The sequence below is a fragment of the Durio zibethinus genome, chromosome 14, assembly GCF_047325235.1.
Source record: "Durio zibethinus cultivar Kanyao isolate XHJ-2024 chromosome 14, ASM4732523v1, whole genome shotgun sequence".
Classification (NCBI taxonomy): domain Eukaryota; kingdom Viridiplantae; phylum Streptophyta; class Magnoliopsida; order Malvales; family Malvaceae; genus Durio; species Durio zibethinus.
This window is the reverse complement of record NC_143175.1, coordinates 15,185,423-15,192,237: the sequence shown is the minus strand read 5'-3', so window position 1 is coordinate 15,192,237 and position 6,815 is coordinate 15,185,423. Positions and strand designations below refer to the sequence as shown.

Sequence of the window (6,815 nt, the reverse complement as noted above, 5' to 3'; positions counted from 1 at the left end):
TTTTGGAATAGGTTAGTGGAGGTTTTTTGGAAATTTTTTTTGGGTTTTCATTTGACTTTGAGATTTTTGGTGAATTTTGAAAATTTTTTGTTTTTTTGGAAATTTATAGGTTTAAGATGAACTTTCTAATGAAGATTTGAAAATTTTGGCAAGTTTCATGACAGCCAGAAGAAAAGGCAATAGCCAGATTCTAGGTTCATAGTACTCAAATCTTTTTGAAAAATTATGGAAAGTGCAAAAAAAAAAGTGAAAAAAAGAAAAAAAAGAAATTAATGGAGAAAAATGTCACAGTGCTCTACATGGAAAGAAATGATCATTTGTTTGATTATCCTTTAAACATAATTTAGGATTATTTTATCTATTTCTTTCGTAACCCCTCACCCTAGCCTACGTTACGTCCCTTAAAAGTCTATTTTGATCAAATGTGAATATTCGAATTAGAGAATCATAAATTGAACTAAGGTAAATTTGCCATTAAATTGTTGGACATTGAGATCAAAGTGTCACTGATGGATCAAAGGGAAAGAGAAATGAAAAGAAAGATAACAAAAAATATGTGCAAAAAAAGTGAAAAAATAAAAAAAAGGAAGACTTAAACTAAAAACCCAAAAAGGTGATTTAAGTAAAAACTTGAAAAAATAATTTCTTTTGAAGATCCCAAGAATATGGATGAGGTTTGGCTCAAAGATCAAGAATATCAATGAAATGTGTTTTTAAGAAAGAATTCTAAGTTGAAGTTCAAAATTGTCAACCAGTCATTATTTTGGATGTTAGTATCCCATTTAAGCAGACACAGTATTTTTGTGTTTTGATTTATTCTTGACCAGACTTCCTTTTGATAATGAATACCCAATTTTCTTATTCTTTGCTAAATGTGATCTCCTGAATGAATTGAGAAAATGTATCATATTTGTCATGAATTAAAATGATGATAAACAAGTGAATAACAATGTCCATAAAAGATTTTTCCATTCTTTTGAAGGAAATCTAGATGACTGAAGTGAAAGAAGCTTGAGAAAATGATTTGAAAAGTGCAAATGAAGTAACCCAAAGATGAATACTGTGATAGATTGGTCGATATAACCTATGAGTTAGGATCAGATGAGGAAGATAACATGGTTTAGTAGATAGAATTTGTTCTAAGATTGTGATGGAGTCTTGAAAACCTTGTTACCACGATTAAAATTTTATAGCATTGATTTAATGACATATGCATTACTTACATTGTGTTTACATTGTACATATATAATTGGATGAATATTTGAATCCTTAATATTTGCATTTGCATCATGGTTGATGTATGCATTTGCATCATCTTATGGCATATGCATTATTGTTTAATAGATGCATTTGCATCATTTAGTGAGAATATAGATTATTACATTTGCATCATTTAGATAGCATTTACATGACATTTGTCACATACAAGAATTTGATTTTGATTGGAGAAAGTTTTTTAGTCTTGAACCCTCGAATGATGAAGATCTTTCATGATAAGATTTTTTTGACAAGGGAAGCTTTTCAAACTTTTAAAGGTATAGAGCCTTTGCTTAAATGAGCTTTTTGAATGAGAATCTTTAAAATTTTAGATGCGAAACCCAAAAAATTTATTCGAATGAGAATCTATAAAATTTTGGACTTAAAGCCATAAAGTTTTTAAAAAAGAACCTTTAAAACTTTGGACCTGAAATTCTAAAATTTTTCAAATGTAAATATTTGAAATTGTAGATGTGAAACCTCAAAATTTTTCGAATCAAAATTTTTAAAATTTTAGTTGTGAAATATTATAGTTTTTAAATATGAATTTTTTTAAATTTAAAATGTGAATCTCTAAGTTTTTCAAAGGAAAATCTTTAACTTTTGGATGTGAAACCCTAAAACTTTCGAATGAGAATCTTTGAATTCTGGTTATAAGCCTTGAAATCTTTGATGAAAATCTATGAATTTTTCAAATGTGAAACTTTAAAATTTTGGATGTGAATCACTAACAAAAATCTTTTGAATATGATCTGTCTTACGAATCTTTGTTTTACAAATCTTTAAATTCTTGTAAATTTGAAAGTCTTTACGAATCTGAAATCTTTGTAAATCTAGAATCTCTACAAAATTTAAAACCTTATGAATCTAGAACCTCTATGAAACTTAAAATTTTTGTGAATCTAAAACTTTAGCGAAACTTAAAAATTTTATGAATCTAGAACCTTTGCGAAACTTGAAATCTTTGCGAATCTAGAACCTTTAAAAGTTTTGAATCATTTAAGAACTTTTGAAATTTTGTGAAACTTGAAATTCTTGCAAACCTTTGTGAATCTTAACTTTTTGTGAAACTTGGAGTCTTAGAATCTTTTAATTTATATTACGGAACCTTGCGAATCTTTGACACAAATCCTTGAATTTCCAAATTGTAAAATTTTGGATTTCAAGCTAAAATTTTTTGAATTTTCAATTTTTTTGAACCTGAGCAAAATGTATATCTTTTGACATTTCCTAATTAAAGTTTTTAAAGTTGTTTAGCCTAAATTTCTTAATTTACAATTGTTAAACCTATGTTTAGAGGAGTTCTTTAAAAGTTTTCAAAAGTTCATACCTTTATTTAAAGGATTCTTTGAAAAAAATATATTGATTTGGTCCTAGATGTAGTGGGTATCAATATCCTTGTGAAATTTTTATTTCACAGAAAATGCACAAAGAGAGGCAACTATAAATATCTCATTTAGTGTGAGAGTTTCTCTAGAATTGAAATGGCCCTTCAATTGTCAATTAAGTCAATTGTGAAGCTTTGGGCTCAACATGAAAATTTTTAATTTTAAGTTTAATTTGATTTTTGGTTAGTTTTTATTATTATTATTTTAAAGTAAAAAAAAAAAAAAGGGAAAACAAAAAAAATGAGAATTTTAATTGGATTCAATCTCAAATTTGATTCTTGAGAATTGAATAATTCATGAAAATTTTGGATCCCAATCTTCAATGAATTGGAAAGTCAAAGGAGATTAAAATCAAAATAGATTTATCAAACAAAATCACAATTTTGAATTGATATTTTCCAGAATTAAAAGGATTAAATCAATATAAGAATGGAATCAACCACATAGAAAAATGACACAAAAAAAGAGGAAATTCTTAGCAAGAGGGAACTCAAAGCAATTAAAAGTTTTTATTTTTGGTTTCTTGTTCCAGGTTGATTTTATGGTGGATTTTCTAGGAGTTTCTAGGAATTGTTCTAAGTCTGGGGTTTTCAAGGTGTAGTTTAGAATTTAATTTCTATTTAGGGGTTTGAGTTAACTTGCAATTTTTTTGAAGAGCATAGGTTATTGAATTCAGTTCATAGATTTTGAAATAGGTCAGTGGAGGTTTTTGGGAAATTTTTTCTAGGTTTGTGTTTAACTTCTAGATTTTTGGTGAATTTTGAGAATTTTTAATTTTTTTGAATTTTTTTGAGAAATTTCTAGGTTTAGGATGAACTTTCCGATGAAGATTTGAAGATTCCAATGAATTTCATGGTAGTCGAAGGAAAAGACGACGGTCAGATTCTAGGCCTGACCCTGGTAGAGATGTTAAAGGATGGGGAATGAATGACAGAGGAGTTTCATAGAGCTTTGGTGCAGACAAGGTGTCAGAATTCTCAATGAAGCATGATTTAGATCTTGTCTGCCGCGCGGATCAGGTTATTGGTTTGGCTAAAGTTCCGTGTTCATCTATTTAATGCTTTTCTATGTTAATGCTGAACTGATTATTTTGGTGTAGGTTGTGGAGGATGGTTACGAATTCTTTGCTGATGAGAAACTTTTTACAATATTTTCAGCACCTAACTACTGTGGTGAATTTGATAATGCTGGTGCAATGACGAGTGTAGATGAAAAGCCGGTGTGTTCTTTCCAGATTCTTAAGTCAACGGAGAACAAAGCAAAGTTCATGTCCACAAAATGTGATGGTTGCAGCTCATTTATTATGGCTTAAAAGTCTTTACCAAGGTCAGCTGAATAGAATTATTTTTGGTTCTAATTTCTTATTATCGATTGAATGGTTGGTGATTTTCTGGTGTTTGTGCTCAGTAGTGCATATCTATATTTATGATATCAATAAAGTACATTTATTTTCATGACTTTGCTCTAGGTTCTGCCAATATGTGGTTTTGAGCGTAGGAATAAATCAATTTAATGACTTCAGCTGACTACAGTATACCATTGCAAAGATGTGCCATTAGTAACAAGAGTACATGATGTTCTTAATTTAGTAACAAGAGTACATGATGTTCTTAATTATTAATGGTTGCTACTTCTCTCTGTGTATACTTTTAGAAGGTTTCGGCATTTTCAAGTATCTAGTCCAGTCTGAATATGCTTTTGATATTAATAAAAAATTTGCAAGTGAATTGTCAGCTTTTGGGTGGTAGAAATGTGTGTCATTATCAGAATTATCATTATAAGCCATTTTTGTCAAGCCAATCATGAAATGCTCATTATTGCATTTGATGATCCACTGATCCAGGTTCCTAAAATAAAGGAAAACACCTTCCAAGATCTATCTAGCTCTCTCTCAGGATTCAGATTGAAGGGTTGTCTGGATCACATTAAAATAGAGAATGTTAAAAAGTCAAAAAGGCTGGTAATAGAGAAAAATGTTAGTTATATGACACAGAGCACTTAATGTAATTGTTAATCAAGTTTATCATTTTTTATTACTGGCGTATGTTATTCATATGGTTATTAAATGCCATACCAAGCATCAGTGCTACTTTGTACGATTTACTGTTTCTCTTTTTCTCTAATGCAGATATCCTTTTTTGTTTCGCCTCCAAAAAATGGTTGAAACTGAAGATCTCTGGCTACGGAACTTTAGTTAGAAGAGGTGCAAGTGACAGCTTAATGCAAAAGTGTTTGTAGGGTGAAAAGTTTGACAAAACTGGTTCAGGCAATAGCTCTTTTGTAGAGTAGCAAAAGCCTGAAGTGTTTTCTCTTATTCTTCTCTTTTTTCCCCTCCCTGTTTAACTTTTCTTTGTTGCAGTTAATCTGTGGTGCATGTGTAGATTTTCGGGTCTGGTAACTTGAATTTGTGCTTGGAGTTGCTGGAACATAAAAACAGCCGCATCAGTCTTCTGAAGATTTTTGGTTTTTCCCAGAATATTTACTGATTGAGCTGTTTGTATGGATGAAATTGGGTGCATTCAAATGTTATGAGATGGTTAATTGCAATTAACGGCCTATTTTGCAAAGTGTAACGATTCGTGTGTTGTGAAGATTTGTCTTCTCTTGCTATATGAATGACCGGTGGCATCTTTAATTTATAATTGCTAAGTTTATAATTTTTGTTCGTAGCACCATACAGAGTCAGGTTAATATAGGGAGATTTAGTTGACAGCTAATACTTCTAGTGCAGCATTGTTCATTTCCAGGCCAATAGATATAGCCAGAAGCAATCCAGTGCTCACTACGGATTGAGATGCTTTCAGTATCACTGATTTGTCTGGTTTAGTAGTGTCCATAGCTGATTTAACTGTCAAAAAGGTGCAGGTGTTACATTTTCGATGTCTTCATAGTTATTGGTCAGAACAGATTGAATCGTTGATTGTCGTCGTATGAATGAGTCAGAAACAGATTGTTTATTCATCTTTTTTTATTTGATCCAATACTAGAATGCATGTGTCATTTTGTCCAATAGAAGCTTTGCTTATTAACATCAAAGGATAAAGATGACTAGCAAAGATGCTCTCAAGGAAGCAAGACAAAATTAGGGATGCAAGAAAAGAACCAACCCCCAAAAGAAAATAACAAGAATTGCAGATGCTACAATTTCTAGTCAGCTTTTGGGGGTTTCGTTCCAGTAAGTTGGCAGCCTTCAATCCATGGTTTCTTTTGCATCGGATAACAATTTAGTAAACCATCAAAATAATCCTGTTAAGGTTATCGCAATCATCCATAAAAAACTAATTTAAGGGTGCATTTGGATCTCAGATTATCTCTGGCACGACTTGGAGCTTCAATCGCCACCGAAAGATGTTTGAGTCTCATGTTCTGGCAAGGGTGAGTCCTCTCTGATTGCATTGGAACCTCCGATCACCATTCGTACCCTCACGTCCCTGCCTTTTTTTTTTTTGGCAGAATACCCCTAATCATTTATAGTTTTTGCCTTTTTTTTTTTGGTTATTTACATTTTCATTTTTGATTTCAAATCATTTTTAATATTTAAAATTTTATTTATTATTTTAATGTCAATATTTTGATTGAATAAATTTTTTAAGATTTTAAATGTTAATTAATATTAAAAAATATATATAAATAATTTTGTATTACATTTTTAGATTAATGTTCTTAATATTCAATTTTTTATTATATTATATTTTATTATTACAATTATTTTTATATCCAAATATATATATCACTATTAATTTTAATCTCAACATTATAATAATTAATTTTATCACTTTCATTGTTTTTATTTTCTCTAAAACTAATTTCTTCATCATCTAAATGTACCTTTTAAGTAGAATTACAGATACACCGGTGACAATCAGATATTGTATCCCTGAAATGAATCCCATATCAATCAGAGCCACTTCAAAAACCAAATTTTTAGAGTACGGCAAGAGTTTGTCTGTTGCATGCTTCTCCCCAAAAGTGTAGTCTTTCAATAAGAAACATGGAAATTTGGAATTTACTTTGATAATCATCTTCATTACAATCTCTCGTGGTAGAGTAAAGAGGTTGACTATCACCAGCATCCACAGCAGCAGATTCTTTGCATTCCATTGAATAGTGTCCTTTCATCCAAAAAGGGAAATTTATACCAAAAGGTTGGGAAAAATTAACAATAAGCCA

At 30.4% G+C, this 6,815-nt stretch overlaps 1 long non-coding RNA gene across 1 annotated transcript; it reads left to right on the top strand.

Moving 5' to 3' along the window:
- Positions 1-2,968: 2,968 nt before the first annotated feature.
- Positions 2,969-5,996, top strand: LOC111294133 (uncharacterized). Its single transcript, XR_016327607.1, has 3 exons — positions 2,969-3,664; positions 3,745-3,971; positions 4,774-5,996. It is a non-coding gene; the product is annotated as an uncharacterized LOC111294133 (long non-coding RNA).
- Positions 5,997-6,815: the final 819 nt, after the last annotated feature.